An 18272-nucleotide genomic window follows, 5' to 3' on the forward strand; every position below is an offset into this window, starting at 1 on the left:
ATTATTTCCTACATCAAAAACTAAGGCTGAAAGGTCATCTCTTTTCAGGCTACAACTCAAATCTCATGTCTTTGCAGTGTTTGTATTAGAGCTACCAGCTCTCTCAGCAGACAAACACAAGGAGGTTATCACTGGGGTTTTTAACAGCAGGTTTGGGTACCTGTTTACTTTGCACATCACTTGTGTGGATAAGGTTTACTTTGTGTCTGTGGCATAATAAAATGGTTTGCTAAGTTAATTCAAAGTCCTTAAACTGTTTCTTTGCATAGATTAATATCTTGACCAAAATATATTTAGACTCTATGATGTTCAAGTGAAAGAAGGAGTAAATAGGCTGGACAAGGTTAAGTCTGCATTTGCAAACATCTTGCATTGCACATGCAGCTAAAAGAGACTAAGCCAGAGACTGGGAGAGAGAGAGATGGGCAGATTCAATGGAAATCCATTGAGAAATAATGACAAATTCCAACTGGCTTTTTCTTCCTCTCCTTCTGAGTAACTAGAGATGTGCTGGAGAAACAGGCAGCTGTTTCAGGACAGAGGAATTTCCACAAGGTGGGTGGGATTTGGGGGCAGTGGTGGGGAGGAGAGCAGTGGCAAGGAGCCACTGGCCATTTGGTGATAAGGAAGGAATGTAAGGCCAATATGGGTGATGTCAATGTGAAAAGCTGGCACAAAAACAATGGAAAGCTTTGGTTATTTGTGAATATCCAATGCCTCAGTCAGGAGGTGACTCAATTGTGTTTGCTCTTATGCTGACCCAAGAGAAATCCTTGTCTGAATGATACAAATATCTGCTCTGCTCTGTTTATAGTACTTTCAGTCAAAAATAGCCAGGCCAGAGAGAGTCATTTAAGGAAAGCATTTTGCTTATGAAAATGCATTTTCCTGCTTGTGTATAATTTGAATACACACCCACACTCTCACACGTGCAAAGCCACATTTCACAGACCAGTTTTTTCCTAAAGCTGCTCAGTAGAGAAACTACTCATAATACTTTGTCCCAGCTTTGCTTACTAGCAGTGTTTGGAACAATGATCCCAGGTCAAAATCCATTGGAGTATATGGAAAGATGCCTATTGACTTCACTGAGATTTGGATCAGGTCCCAGGTCTTTCCCTATTTAGAAACTGGAAAATGAGCTGCAATTTCTCAGCTGTATATGCTGGACTAACTGGGCCTGAAACTGAGTACACAGAAAGCTTCACATACCTAAGGCTGTACCTTGCAAATAAGTATTTTGTTTCTGTCTGTTCATGGATCATTGGCTTCTTCAAAGTCAGACAAACAAATAATGCTCCTAGTCATTGGGTTTTCTGTCATTACAGGGTTTGGCAGTTGTCATCTGCAAAAATGGAACCATCCCTTTGGACATGCCAGAAGATACCAATTTGGTCTTCTGCAACAATGAAAAGTAGTGGGGCTTTTTAAAATTTAGGAGTAAGAAATGCATTTTGAAGAAAACTTTTTCAGATCCTCTTCTGCAAAATAGATATTCCTCATGCATCCAATAGGCTTGAATAAAAAGAAGCATCCATGGCTTAGTCTTGGCATTATCAGATAAACTTCTTCCTAATGTATGGTTTTATCAAAGAGGCTTTTCAAAAGATTTTAAATTCATGACAAATGAAGCTTTTGCACAATGAGGGATGCATTGACCATGCTGTTTCTAATCCAATTCCTGAAAATTAACTGACTACATTCACACTTTCTTTTTTTCCCCACAGGCCTAATTTCATTTTTTTTACTGTAATGGTAATGCAGAACATTAATTTTTGTTTTGTTTTAAATTGAGACATTACAATTATTGTTCCTGCTCCTAAGAGGGGGGATGGAATTGGATGATTTTTAAGGCTCCTTCCAATCAAGCCCATTCTATGAACAGACATGAATAAGAATAATAAGCTATATTATCTCTTTCATATTTGAGGATATTTGCATTATTTTAAGGCTTTTTAGCATCACAAAGAGTTTTTCTGTTGATTCCAATGTGAATTTTATTGTTCTGAGGCTGGGGAGAGGGCCTGATGGGGGACAAAGGTAGCTTTAAGATAAATGTCAGCACTCTCTTACTTCTGCACCAAAGGAATCCATTCCAAGACTACTGTTTTATGCAGTGATACATTACTAAAGGGACATAATTATGGGTGTGGCATAAGAGTTATGATATCCTTAATTATTCATTTATTTAAATGTTTAGGGATTGCTTTTAATGTGACAGATGTACACTCTTGTCAAGGCACCAGCTGAAGTGTCTTTTTCTTTTTTTAATAAGGTTATTTACTTCTGGAAAAAAAACCCCAGACATAGACTGTTGTAGATTTTTTTCAGTTTAAATGTCATTCAGACTCATAAGAGAGTTTGTCTAATTTTCTTATCTTCATTATATTTTGGTGACAACTTCATTATTTTAGAAAAATTAATGATTACTCCACTTCCCTGTGTTAAACATGAGATGAACATTATGCACTAATTATAAGGAATGAACTACAACTGACGTCAACAGAATTTGTGTGACTGCACATATTATAAATTAAATCAGAATATTATACAACAGCTGGAAGACAGTCTAAGAAATAACTTTTTGAATGCCATGGTAAAGGACATGCTGACTCACACATCCATTTAATTCAAGAATCTCTACATAAATAATGTTCTTGTCTACTGACTTTTGCATAGCCTGGGAAATGTAAATGAAGTTATTTCCATGCTAGCTCTGGCCAAATGTAGTGATTTCCATTCAAATGCATCAGTTGTACTCTGATTAGGAGTTGGCTTAAACTGCAGTGAAGTCTGGCTTAGGTGGAGCCTGGAGAGCTCAGGGTAGCAGTCACACCCATGGTCACTGCATGTGTGCAGCCAGTGAAGGATGGGAAGGGAATTCATCACCAGCTCCAGGATTTGGAGAAACAGATGAAGTTCAACATCCTTCTTGTTGTGCTAAAGAGATCATTTTAATGATCTGTGATCAGAAAGGAACACTCCAGCTTTTGATCTTCAGCCACATTGATCCTGCTCCTTACTGGGTATTGGGGATTTTCTATTTTTGCAGCACTACATGAGCTGGGCCAAGCTGTGCCTTAGTAGAGATCCTGCAGACAAGAATGGCAGGCCTGGAAACAGTGTTTTCTGAAGTGAACAGTGCACTCATTTCTAGGGTAAGGAATTTCCTAAAGGGGGTGAGAGTGAACAAAATTTCTCCATTCACACATCTGATCTCATAAGCAATCTCATAAGCACAGATTAAGTAGTGCTCACTGCACACTCCTGTCCTAGTGTGGATATTAATGTGTGCAGACATTTGAGATTAGACCTCTCCAAAGCCCCCACCTGTAAGCTAAAACAAGAACCACCACTAACATCTGTTCAAAGCATACATGGTAACCAGAAATATAACCAGCCTTCCTTGTGCAGTCTTCATTGTCCCTAGCACATTGACACTCAGGATTCTGTGGGATAGTTTGTTGGGAAGAGAGTGGCAGAACCAAGCAAATTTCTGCTGAGGATCAGCTCCTGCCAGACTCATTCCAGAAAATGGACCATAAATTGTCCATTAGCTAAACACCATTTGTACAAATCATTGGCCCCATTGACAAGATTATATTGGAAGCTTATTTTGGCAGGTCATTCATTATATTTAAGGTAACATCAAGGACCTTTATTTTCTCAAGTTTTTTTAGGAAAAAAGTTTTCTTTTTTTGCTCTTGCCATATATTTTTCATTTGTACCTGAAGAGAATTTACCTTGGTAGACTGTAAAGCTACTTATGAATTTGATATGGCAATTCAGTCTATAAAATCTGAAAATTTATTCCAAAACAACTTGGCTTTTACATGTGGTGTATATATTTTTCTTTTTATTAAATGGTCAGTGAAGACTATATTAATATTCTGCAAGACTGTTGAATATTGGATACCAGAAATTGCTGGTTAATTCCTGCTGCTGGCACAGTGATTCTTGGCTGCAGGGATGCAGACTGAGTTGTGTAACTGAGAATCTAGAGCTGTATGCTTGATGTTGCATTTTCATTTGCATTTTCATGCCATAGGTCAGGGTACAGGGTAAAAAGAACCCATCTCCCTGAACACAGAGCCAGCCTTCAGGGGCTGAGAGGTCTCACTTCAGCCTCCAGCATGGGCAGCTCCCAGGAAACAGAAAATGTGAACGGAAAAAGTGTATTTCTTCTTGGAGAGTAGCAATCCTATCGAGCACATGTTTTGAGAGAGCAGTGTCAAAGCAGTAGTTTGGGTTTTTTCCTGAGTTTATAGGTTATTCTCATTCTCTGCATTTACCTGCAAATAACACACAGCAAATGCTGGGACAATAGCCTTCTTTTAATATGTCCTCCCATCCTTTGATAAGCTTCAAGCCCAGAATGGAAAGGGAGGGAAAATGGTATTTTTCTTTGCTCTTCACTGTGAAAATAAAGAAGTTTCCTGGTAAGGAAAGAGATAAAATCACTTGGCACAAATACTTCTAATTCACTCTGGACAAATTCAGCACAGTGTTATATACATGTATCAACAAGTAATGATGGAGGAATTTCCTTATCATCTGACCATATTTTCCCAGACTTCTAGTAACAAATACTGGTTAAAGATTCATTTAATGGAATGCAAAGTTTGCCCGGACTCTGGAATGGTAACCTAACAGAAGTTTAGGTGCTGATATAAATATATTTTACCTATAAAATTTGATATCTTACATATCTATATCTTATCAACCTTTATCTTTTCATACATACACAGTCCTGACAGGCAGGGCAGGATCACACACATCACCCCTATGGTTAAAGAGCTGTTCTGTAAAATTTGTAGCTCAAGTTACTTTGCATCAAAACACTTTTATCTGAGTGTATTCAAGATATCAAGGGCAAGGTTTGGGAGCAGAAGTAGGCGTCTTTTATGAGAAAAGTTAATCTCGGTGGGAAAACACAAATTTGGGGAAAAGGTTTCTTGTTAACCAAAAGAGCAAGACAATACAAAGTTACTAAACTGTAGCAAAACAAGTGAAATTTTAGTGTGCTTAATCTTCCTGCAACTAAGATTTGTGTTTTCTCTATTGGTGACTTTGATGAAGCCACCTGGAGCACCAAAGTTTGCCATTTTCCCCAGGTATATAATTTGTGAAAATGGAAGTATATAGTAGTTTCTAATTACCTGCTTTCTGTGTCTTGGAGCAAATTCAGCTGGAGCAGCTTGCAGGGAGGGCATTTCCTCTTCCAGGCAGCTCGCAGCTTTGCAGGGAGGACATGTCCCTGAAAGATGGGTGCAGAACTGCTGAGATGAAAACATGCTTGGGTTTCTTTCTCTCTTTTAGAGCTGTGTGTCCTGTAGTACAAAGGCGTAAAAATAGGGGAGGTTCCCACATTTTGAGAAGCAAAAACATTTTACTCAGGAAGAAATAGAAAGGAAGAGTGACCTTCAAAGAATGGTTATAGACTACAGAACTTGAGCATGCAGAGTGCACAGCCCTGGGAAAAGTGCTGCAAGGTGGGCTGTGTGTCACAGGTAACTTCAGAGTTTAGTTCTGGTCTGCTCGAGGGGTCCCCGTGGGGAGTGGGACAAGAGCTGGGTGTTCATCCTGCAGTCCAGCTTGGTGGGTGCAGTGAACTCTGTTCTGGGATCAGGCTTTGCCAGCTCAAAATTCAACCATTTAACTATTGAGTTCCTGAGTCTTTAGGTGTATCCCTAAAGCTTTCTGAATATTTTCTTATCCCAGAAGGTGTGAAGAAATAAGGCCAGCCAACAGCCTAGGTAGTCTAAGAGTTATGTGAGACTGAGGCAAAAATCAAATTACCTTTTAGGTTGTAATAATTGCTGTGTGGTGAAAATGAAATTTATCAAAGAACATTCAGGAATTCCCAGGGTCTGATGGGCTCTAGTTTCTGTTCACTACTGGAACCCACCCAGTGTGCTAACCTTATCACTCCTATCCAATTTGTATTATATTCGTTTCTTAAATATTTTCCTCTACAATGTTTCATGTGTGAATAGCAACTTACAAGTATTTATTTGTGAGAAAGATTACCATCCCTCCACCACTGACAGTCAGTCCCTATTTATCCTTCCAACAACATGCAATCTTTGAAAATTCCCATAGCTACCTGATACTTATAGGCACATCTATTATCCAAACCATAATTTTGCTTGTGGGAAGCCACACAAATACCCTGCATTGAAGAATACCTGGTTTGTTGGTTCCACTTTAGTATTTATCTGAATTTATTAATCTTAAATGGGATTCAGTTCACTGAGAGGAAAATATTTGAGTGAAACCTTTTGGGTCACCTTTCCCCAGCAATTTATAGAAACAGATAGCAGGGAAAAAAAAAGCTCATCCTAGCAGTCTGGGATGTCTATTTCTTTTCAGAAGGTGCCTTTGACCCACCACTGAGATGGGGGTTTCTTAGATGTCCTGCCCACCTTTTAAATGGTGCTTATTCAATGAGGTGAACTTTAAGTGCTAATTTACAAAAATACTTCATAGATGCTAGGTAATATTCTGACCAATATCAAAATTACATTTAGGTTCTGATTAAAAGGGTTAACTTTTTTTTAAATATTAAATCTTGGCTCTCAATTTTTGTAAACAAAAGTATTTTAATATAAGGAAAAAAGGGTTAATGGTGACTTTAATTTAATTGCACAAACTTACAAAAAGAATATAAAGTGTATTCTCTTTTTATCTGTGTTTTGTTTCTGGGTTTAATTGTGCTCAATTTCCATTCACAGTCGTGTCACAGGGTTGTCACTGTCCTGACACAGTAGTGCCCTCTGTCCCCCTATTTTTAAATTTGAAAAGGCCTATGCCAATATTGAAGTATTTTGGATAACAAAGGCATTTTTGACAATATGGGAGTATTACCCCAAATATAGGACAGAGCAAGGACCAGACATGCAACTAAATGAGGCAGAATTTCATTCCAGACAATGGAAAATGAAAAGAAAAAAAAAGAAAAGAAAAGAAATCCTGTCAAGCATATCTGGCTCTCTGTTTGATGAAACCTTGTTAAGAAAACGTAAGAGATTTCCTAGAAATGGCAAGAGGACTGGACTCTATCCAGACACAGACCTCAGCACTGACATTCTGGGACCTCATTTGGTGTTGGAGGAGGGAGGATGTTTTAATTTTCCCTTTCTGATGCATATAGAGGAGGAAACTTCCTATCTGCAAAAGACAAAGAAGTAGATGAATTCCAGTCACAATGTACAACAATGGCATTACTACCAATTGTTCTGTTCCCCAGGCACCAAACCACAGCTGTATAGCTGCTAATTCCCTGTGTGAGGAAAGAAGAAACAACCTGAATCCTCCTGGGATGTCTTTGGATGTTCTGATTGCATGGGAAAATAGTGGAATTAAAAATCTGACAAATTCCTTCTTTTTCAAAATTATTTTTAAATTTTATTTTCATTAAAATTTTTGCCTCTGTCTTGTGAGCACAAGGATGTGGCCATATTTCCCTTGGCCTGTATTTTTCAGTATACAGAGCTCTATGCCTTGGAACTCACAAAACCTTTGATGAGACAATGATATGACTTGGATCCTTGCTTTAGGTGATGACTACTACAGTAGATTTTTATTATTTTTCAAAGTGTTGTTGGCAATCACTACTGGAGAAGCAGAGTATCCAGTTCTTATTTTCCTTTTACAAATCCACCAGTGCTTCATAGTAACTTTATCCATGTTTAAATCCCTGAACACCGCCAATCTTCTATAGAAAACAGATGAAGCAACATCTTTTGTTACTGAGACTGCAATGACTAAACAGACTATGATGGACCTTTCCAAAAAGCAGGAAAAATAAGCAAAATAAATACTCAAAACATTGGCTGAATTTGGCTCTGAATTACCCTGATGTAAACCAAAGAGATTTCTTACACTTTGAGGGTATAAATTTCATTTGGGTGCTCTGTTTTGAGATACGTAACCAAAATTTTTTTGAAGGAGGTCCCTAAGAAAATCACAGATTTTGCTATATTGATGCAAAGGCAAAAAGTTGGAGTTCTGGGACACACAGCAGAAAGAAAAAGCTCCCTAAGGCTCTTGACTTCTGCCAGCTGTCCACGCTGTCAGCAGAATTGTGGGCAATATAGGATGTATGAATATATTTCTTCCTCTTAACATTCTTCTTAACTCTCTTTGAGGGGAACCCAAACACAGAACAAAGTTTCTGCTGTTTTTCATCTTTCCACTCCTCAGAAACTGGACAAGTTTTCAGCCTGCAGCTGCCTATTACAAACTTAAACTTGTTTAGTTCCTTTCTTGCACCCATTTAACCAATTCATCATGTCAAATGCTCTGTGCTGACTCCAGAGTTGCCACATCTGAAAATATTTACTTGCCCTATATTTTTAGTTATTTTTTTGTCTCATCTACTATTTTTTAAAAACACACAGGAGATGGGCCAGTCTTCCCATCAAAATGTGATTGATGTGAGAATATTCTTAAAACATACCTAGTAATTTAGGAAACACATAACTGTAATGGTGATATTTTTCCTGAACATTTGAGTTTTGCTTGGATATGAGAACTACCCTGAAGCTGCATCATTTACTTATTAAGGTTGAATTCCTTCAGAGAGCTGAACAAGATCCTACACCAACTCATGGGACCCAAGCAGCATGGTTTGCTTTCTTGCCTAGGATCTTTTAATTTCCTAGTCTAAGTTTCTCAGAATGTCTTCAAGAGTCCTTTGTCCCATGCGTTAAAATCCATACATCAAAATATTGTACAATCTATTGTGTATGCATACTTTGTTTTGTTTGGAGTTCATTTAGATTTTTAAATTTATTTATTTAAGAATAAAAAAGGATTTTGCTTTCAGAAAGCCTAGCATGTTGGTTGTATGACAAAAATCCTTTTGCAGTTTTTTGCTTAAAAAGGAAGCTCCACAAGATGTACTAGAAGCAGCCCCGAATTATGTGATGATATTGCAAAGCAACACAATTTGCAAAGCAAAACACCTTCAGTTTTGGAGCTTGTAGGAAAATTTTAGATGAGATGTCATAGTACTGATAGATTGATTGATTGATTGATGGATGGATTGATCCCTTTTTTTGTTTTAGTTTTGGGGTTTTTTTTGTTTTTTTAAGAGCTTATTTTAATTTCCTCATGCAGATCTAGAATGCCTACTCTAAAATATTTTTTAAAAAGTTGTTTTTTTCTGGAACTGTAATTTAGATAAGCCCTTAGTAGTAACTTATCTGAATCAAGTTCTCTCCTTCCTCCATCTTCTAATCTATAATATCTGAATTTATACATGAACAAGCAGAGGGAACAGGTTGCAGCTGAGGGAAATAGATTGACTTGCTTATCTCTAAGAACCATACCTGAGCCAGGGCATACCTGCCAAGGTCTCAATCTTCAGACAAGCTGATCAGGAAATTATGAACAGATTACAATAAAATATATGATAGATAGTCATGGTAGCTCAACAAAATTTTGAAATTTTCCTTCCTGGCTAAACTGACATTTCTTCCTTTGAATTCCTTCTCCCTCACTTCAATTAAAAAAAAAAAGCTTAATGGAAAAGACAATAGAAATTACAGAATTCACTGAACTAAAAGTATTTTTTTCACAGAGGAAAAAAAATCAAAAAAGCTATCAGGAAGAAAGAAAAACTTCAAAAATGCCCTTTATGGTAACCTTAATCATAAAATAAACCATATATCAAGAATGAGAGAATGAATTTTCATTCACTCAAACACATAAATAAACGCACATCCAGAAATGTCTTTCCAGATTGGGAAAAGGCATACTGAAACAGTAATCCTTTCACATTCAACTCATATAGCAGAAAGTCAGAAAAAGGATTCATCCTGACATATTTATGGTTTAAAAGCACTGAGAACTTCACATTTTTCAAGGATAATCACGTTCAGAAGGGACTTAGCCTTGGAGCAGGGTATATATATTTATAGTTATTCCATAATTCTTCCAGTACTAAGAAGTGAAACACTAGACTACTTTTTTTTTTTTTTTTTTTTTTTTTTTTTTTTTTTTTAGCAAAGCAATCACTGATTCATTTAGGGATGGCAGCAGTCATATAGAGACACAAAGCCCCAAAGACAGTGGAAACAAGAGCTCTGGTTTTCTGGGCATCATGCTCAAGTGATCCCACCCCAGCTCTGGGCACAGGGCTGTGCAGGTGGGACACTGGAGTGGCTCCAGGAGAGGCTGTGGTACCACCTCAGACTAACTCCAACAACAGCAGGATTGTGCTCTTCTACCTCGCTCTGTGAGAAAGGGTTTCATTGACACATTGGTTTCATGGAATCCCAAAAATCCTAGAAACATTTGGATTGGAAGGGACCTTCAAGACCACCCAATTCCAAACCACCTTCCCCAGGCAAAAGTGGCACCCACTTCACCAGGGTGCTGCTGCTCAGGGCTCCATCCAACCTGGCCTTGAACTCTTCCAGAGATGGGGCACCCTCAGCTTCTCTGGGCAAAGGGAGAAGCTGTAGCTCACCTCACAGCAGATGGCTGGTATGGATGGAGGGGATTTTTGAAAGTGCTTCTCCTGCTGCTCTGGGCTGGCTGGGCATAAAGCTCAGCCTAGGCTGGGACTATTTAGGGAGGGCTTGCTCCCATTCTGGTCCAAGCATGGATAGACCTTGTCTGCATTCACAGGTAATTTCAGCTCATAGCTCCAGCTCAGGGCTTCTTAATAGGGCAGACACAATTTCAGTTTAATTTTCCTGCTCCAGGTCTGAGGAACAAGGACTCAGACTTGTTGATTCCTGCTGAAAAGTGAGGGAAGGAAGAATGATAAAATCAAAGCCAGAGGTCAGGGGCAAACTAAAGAACAGCCACAAAGTGTTGCCTGCCAGGAAGAGAAGGTGGGACCATTGGCTCCAGGTAGAAGAAGAGCTTACCAGAACCCCTGCTCCTGACTTGTACCCAGCAGGGTCCTGTCAAGGCAGCAGTGGCTCCAACTTCTCGTGCTCAAAGGCAAAACAAACAGGTTTTGGTCCCCCAGTGTCTTTAGAGGGCCATGGCTCCACCTGTGCCATTCTGCATTGAACTGGTCTGGGTGTCCTGATGGATCTCATCCACCAGCTGAGTGTCCCTGCAGGCTCAGGCTCTCCCCTGCTCAGCCTCTATCCCTTCCCCAGCAAAAACAGCTCTTCTGGGCTCTGTGTGGGCAGAGGGGAGGGAGGATGTGTTTGTCATGTTCAAAAATAGTTCTCCTGAAAGATAAGCTAACCCTAATGACTTTCAAAAATTAATACTGCATATCACAAATAGAAAAAGCTAAGAACTTTCTATAGGCTTTCCAAAGTGCCACTTACAACTATAATTCAACTAGCAATTCAATTTTCCAAGGTCTAAATTCAGGATATGATGTGTGAAAACGGCCCAATTCAAAAGACATATGAATTAAATGGAAATGCAAGCCTGTGTGATTTGTTCTGTCAGCATCATCAGCTTCACAAATGCAGGTTCAAAATACCCAAGGTCAATATTTCTCAGTTATTAAAGTGAAAGGAAACTGCATTCATGAAAATCAGCAGTAACTTCAGAGCTGTAATGAGGGATCTTGTGAGAAGTAACAGCTTCTTTCTTTCTTTCCTCAAGGCATGAAAGGTAACTATAGCAGCAAAAAACCTGACTGTGAAAATAGTCAATGGCTTGGCTTTAGTCTGAATCTGGATTCTCCCATACAATCAGAAAAGAGCTATGAAAAAAGAAGAAAAAAGTTTTCTATTCCCCTTCTTTTACGTATTTTTGTTCTCAAAGTTCCCCTAGATCTTCCTGCATGGGAAATTACTTTCTCTGACAATTTTCCACATTTTCCTGTCAGGCAGTCATATTCCCTGTAGTTTCATTCCAGGACGTGCTGGAATTAGAGAATTTCAGGATGAACCTATAAATCTGTTTTAAATTAATCTCTGCTTAATATTTACTAATTTTCCACAACTCTTAAAATTATGGAGACATCCAGATGTGAATTTGGAAGTTATTTTTGAAACCAGGATTAGTTTGGTCTTCAGTTAGTAAATTTGCAGTGACCACATTTCTTTTGATTCACTGAATGATGCAACTCCAGTTCAAAACAGCTTTTCATCTGATCATTTCTCATATCCACATGAAAGCAAATTGTCTTAATACTCACTGCCCTTAAGTACAGTGCCAAAATTAGAAAATATTTGTTTTTTACGACTGTATTGTTTTTATGACTACTTATTAAGCCATTTTTTCTTACAGTGCTGTTTCCTGTTAGCTGATTGACATTAGTAAAACATAAATGGTGTTCTGTTGCTGGATCACTCTGTTCTCACTTTGTCTGACTTTGTCTTAAAAACTTGTATTTTCAGTGCCAAATGCCACACTGAGAGAACCTCTCTGACATCAGTGCTACTGCTGTTGGCATCGAGTGCACTCCATCTCTGCAAGATCTGCCCTGGTGGAAAACCATCTAATATTCTTCCTGCTTATATCGTATTCCAAGAAGGAGGCCATCAAATATTTTTTTAAAGTATTTGTTGCTGTTTGATATATCTCTGACATTGTCTTTTATGGCTGAAAATTTGCTTGAAGACTGGTGAAGCCTTGTTCTTGCTAAGTTTTTCATTCTTTTGTAAGTAGCCTATTTGTCTTATCAATTCTGTTGTTGAACTTTTCCTAGATTGAGTTTCATAATTTATTTAGCTCTTATAACTTAATACTATAGAAGTATGTGAGTCTTGTGATTTACTACCACATCTTTTATTACCATTCATGTAAATCTTCTTGGATTTTTCTGTGTTGATTTTGCTTCACAGTGAAGAATTGGGAGTTTTTTCAAGTTTTTAAAGATTTTTATGAAAAGGGTATTTTGGCTGATTTCCTTTGGTTAGTAGAGCTCTATATCTACCATAGATGAAGGATTGCCTCTGTGAAAACTACTATTTTTCCTGGATTTATGATACTGTCATAGAGAAAAGGCTCCAAGATGTCAGTGTTGATGGTCTGTGATGAATAAAGCTTTCTGCATGTGAAATCTTTAATTCAGTTAGAAATGTGCAGTAAATAGCTACTCTTAGTCCTCCATGGTCAAATTACTCTTTTCCAGCTTTGTGTTTCTTCTTTAGGTTTCATCTGCTTTCTTATAGTTTTTTATATTTGGTTCTGAGGATTAGGATTGCAGCAAAGCCAGAAATTCATATAAGTTTTTTCCAATACATACATGGTACCTGGTAGCTCTGTTGGGAGAATTCAAAATTACTTCATGTATTTCTTCATGAGGAAATGTAATTCATGAGGTTCTGTGCCAGAAACAACTCAGATTTCTGTGCATCATTCTAGTTTGGAAACTCATGCTATATTTGTACATTTATTCTGAGTTGTTTTCCCAGCCACTGGGTCTGAAGTTTCTCATTAACCTTGCTGGAGATTTATTTAAGTAAACTGGGGTTGGAGTTTATGTGAAAACAGGAAAAGTTTTTGCCTAGATTCTTTGCTTAGTTCAGATTTGTTTTACCTTTCTTTTTATTTGTTTGTAAATTCTTTTTTTCCTAACCTAAAAAACGAAAGCTCTCTACAGTTAGATTTAGATAAAATTAAAGGAATGGAATGATACACAATCTCATTTTTTTTAATATATCTTGAAAAAAATACAGTGTTAGTAATCAGGAGGTTCTCAAATCCCCAGACTGTGCCAGTAAGAGGTGGCATGTCCAGGTGGTGGGCCAGCTGTGTGGGGTGTTTCCAACAGAGCCTCACTCCACATTCCCCCTCTACTGAGTTGTGCTTAAACCTGGAAAATAAACTTCCATCTATACTTAGCCAAAGCCACCAATGCTGCCAATTCTTTAACTAAAACGTAATTCTGGTTAGAATTTAGAGGTAGATCTCCCTTTCCTTCCAGTCAGTGATCTCTAGGGGATGCAGCCAGTTATAATCAGCAGTGGACAGGAGGGGTGCCATTACCATAACCATATTAGTTTCAAATATTTAATAATTTTTTTTTAGTACAGTATTGTTGATATGAACTAGCAGTTAGTAGCACATGTTTTTATTTTTCTTACCTCCAGTGACCAATTTGTATTTCATCTCCTGCTGTACATGACAGGAATATACTGCCATGTATTCAAGAGAGAGTTAAAGCAGAGCAAGTCAAATTGGAAAGAGGCCCTTGGAATACAGTTACATTCACCATATGGTATGAGTTATTATTATGCAATTTTCATAGGTATTGGTATAAATTAAAACATTTAGAAGGGCCTTCTTAAAACCCTAGATGTTATTAAACAATTCATCCAAATCCCTAATCCCTGAAAGGCCCTTTGGACCATTAATCAAGCCATGCTGGCTTTTGCCATGCACATTTTTCTTCAGACTAATCCACAGCAACAAGCAAATAAATTACACATTAAAATTTATGAGTACAAATTTTTCCTTCCCTCTAACTAACGTGTACCATTGTCCCTAGAGAAATTCCCTCCTGCATAAGAAATTAAAGCTTTAAAGCAAAGAATAGTTCCATTGTCACAAAGAAAAACAGAACCATTGCCATAGCCATGATATTTTCAAATATTTAATAATAGTGAATACTATATTGCTGATGTGAATGAGGGCTTATTAGCATATGTAGCCATAGTAATATATTTAACCATAGTTAGCTCCTGAATGTTGCAGCACTGTCATACAGTAGTAAAAAAAAATAATTAATTAATTTTTCTTTTTCTGCTAGAAAGGAGATGTTGTAACAATTTGTTCTTTAAAGAAGCCTCAAAAGGGAAAAAAAAACCCTCAAAGCAGCAAACCTTTTGGCTCTTTTGATCTCCTGGCAGCTGAAATCAACAACTGCAGAGCCTAGGGACGCTTTGCTTTCCAGCCTAGATGATGGACTGCATTTGCAGGAGGTTATTATGTGTTTGTTGGAAACAGACAGACAAACCAGATGCCTGAATTGAGAAGGCTGTCTCAGTTCAGATTAAAATTTTCCTCAGTTTCTGAAGACTCAGCAAAACTCCAGCATAGGTTGTTATTTTAGTCAAGAGTAACACTTTGAGGTCAAAATGTACCTTTTTAAAATCACAAACTTGTGGACTTAGGCATTTTAAATTCCTGCTTGATAAATTAACACTGTATTGCCTCTGGAGGTTACTTCAGCATACTTATTAAGATCATTTTTACATCTGAATGCCTTTGACAACCAGATTATTTGTGCAGAAAAGTAGGGGCTTTATCTTGGTATCCAAGAATATACCCAGTGCAGTTATCTGCTACACTATAAATACACATTGTGCAAGAGAGAAAGCATAATTATCTAATGCCATTGGAGCTGATGGTTAGAAGACAGTTATTTTCTTGGCTCACATCAAGATGGAGCCTTGATTAGCTCTATATTAAGCAAAATTATTGCATCAAACACTTGAGTCAAGCAGGCCTTGTTTTTAGCATAATTTATGTAAGAATTGTATCAATATATTGCTAATGTGACTTTCCACTTGTAGAATGGAAGGACCTGCAAAGGAATAACCAGTCCATGGTTGCTGAATTTTCATCTGGTACTTGCCCAGCATTTGAAACATGTAAATTTTTTATGTGGAATGTAAATTTGGTTGTGGAATGTAAATTTGGTTGTGGGCTCCCAGCAGTAAAAGGCCTTGCAAAGCTGAGAGCAGTGGGCTGAGAGTCTCTTTGCAGTCAACCTATCCAATGTAATTTTACCTTCCTGTTGTTCTGATAGGTTCATTCCTCTGAAAGGCAGAAAAAGGGGGATTTCATTTTATTTGAATTGCCTGGAAAACAAATTTACTGAGCTTAGCTGAGTATTATACATAAAAATAATTAAAAAAAAATTAGAATCCTGATTTCAGCCAGACCTGCAATAAGCTAGCAAGTGGTTTTATTCTATACAGTGCAAAAGCAGAAAGATGATTTTTTTTTTTGTTATACAACGATGAAAATAAAATATCAGAAGTTATTAGAAAGTTTGCAATTTCTCATTTTATCTTCAAGGCAGTTTACTTAGGGGACTTGACTTGTTCAAACTAGGGGGAATTCTAAGGCTGGATTATTAGACAAATCACATAGATGTTTACTAAGTAGCCAGACACCAAAGTAGAATTTGGAAGGGAAACACAATCCATTTTTAAGATAACACTCCAGTAGGTATTTAAACTACAGAATTCATCGAGCAACTCCCTGTTTGATCCTGACTGCTCCACTCCAGCTTTTAATTTCAATGTAAAATTGACTTTTCTGTGCAAGGCAGAGGTTTCCCATGTTCCACAGTGCTCTGAGGAGAGCCTGCTGTGCTCCAGAAATGAGTGCTGCCACTTTCACTGGCACCATCAAGCTGTGTTTGTTCTCTGGACATGTTGAAAGAATAAGGACAAGAAAGTCTGTCATGACTTATTCCTGAATTTTCATCCAGAAAGAGATTTAGTGGGCCCATGAGATAACACAGCTTCACCCTTTTGGGAAAAAATAGTTCTCAGGAAAGAGGAACATTTGTTTTTAAAATAACTCAGTGGCATTTTGGGGCAGCCTGGGAATGAGAAGGTCTTTCACATAAAGAAAAACCAGATAATGAATAGCCAAAGTTAGATAAATGTTTATGACCTAGCCACATTCTCAATTTGATTAGAAAGAGACAGAATTACAGAAAAAAAGAACAACATGAATACCATAATTTTATTTTAGTCTTTCCAGATCTGCTTTAAAGGTTTAAGAAGCTCAGTGAAGCCACTGAGATTTTCCATATTTAGTCTAAGACAAAACCAACAGCCAAAATTTTGATACCTAACTCATTATAAGTACTGGAAACAAACATTATTTTTGACCTAAACTGGTACTACTTGTTCTCCTAATTTAGAGGAGGAATTGAGGGGGTTGCTATTTATTTTGTTTGTTTGTTTGAAAACATATATGAAAATTGCCAGTGGCTGTGGGAATAGGCACTCATAATAGCAGCTTTTCATATTTCTCTTGGTAAGCTTAATCAAAGTATCTGATTAGAACACTTCCCTTAGCACTTCATGTATTGTTTCCTTGGGAGCACAATAGATGTAATTTCACTCTTTCAGACTAAATGATTTTCATGGTAATTTCATTGCCATTATCCATCCCACACGTGGTGGTTTTGTATATAAATGTGTCTTCTCACTAGTAGTCTGGAAAAAGTATCTTCCAAACATAAAAAGGTACAAGCTAATAACAGCAAGTACAGATAAAAAGACATAGCTTGGACACAACAAATTTGATAAATAGAAGCTGAGTAAGAGAAGCATTATGAGACCATACCTGATTACTCTTCAGTGGAAATAATTCTTGTAAATATATCATATAAATTAGCTCTTGCTAGACTATTCTACACCTCAAACATTTCATTTTTGTAAAAGGCTGATGCATCTAAGGACTCTCTGTGGAAAATAAGATATTTAATGGGATTCACCTTTGGTTTCACTATTCAAGTATTACAGCTAAATCTTACAGCTTACTCTTGTGAGGACTCTGATTACAGGGAAATTCAGAATTCAGAATTCCCTTTACGATGCACAGGCAAAGTTCTCCTGTTTGGCTGTGCTGTTCCCCAACACTGTGAAGCACCACAGCTACTTTGGGGTTCACAACCAGCACCTTTTCTGCAGTTCACCAAGTTAACCACCTGTGTCTGTTCAGTCCTTTCTCATAACACAGACCCCACCTGAGGCTGAGGCTGGCACAGCAGCATGGATAAACGGGAGACCTGAGTTGGCTCTCTGGAAACAATGGAAACTTGAAACAATGTCTTCCATGTTGCAGGTCTGTACCATAAAAACTGATCTATTTGGTTTTGTCACACTGAAATGCAAAACACATAAATGATGGACAAGAGAGGGCTTGAGAATGAGCTGAATTTCAAGAGAGCTCTTGACAATTCCACAGGATGATTATATGTGAGGTATAAAACAAGGGACTTGTGCTTCACTTTAAAAAAATGCATTAAATTAAGAGTGCCCTCACTACTTTTGCCCTCCCAGAATGTTTTGCCCTCAGTTTACAATGCACTTCTCCTTAGTTTTTAAGAGACTCTACTGGGCTCAAACTTTTTTTGCTGTTATAATTTGTCTTTTTACCAATCAGGGAGGCCATCATGCCTACTAACCTGGTAGAGTTGGCTTTCCTGTGTACAAGGTGGCCTATGACTATGAAATACTCAGATTAGGTCAACATTGCACCTAAAATTCCTCTGAAGGCTTCAACAACTTGAAAAAAATATCACTAAAATATAATGGTCCATGCTCATATGACTAGAGCTAGGCATTAAGGACCTGTGCTCAAGAGAAAGC

Source organism: Molothrus ater, chromosome 1, assembly GCF_012460135.2.
Source record: "Molothrus ater isolate BHLD 08-10-18 breed brown headed cowbird chromosome 1, BPBGC_Mater_1.1, whole genome shotgun sequence".
NCBI classification, from domain to species: Eukaryota; Metazoa; Chordata; class Aves; order Passeriformes; family Icteridae; genus Molothrus; species Molothrus ater.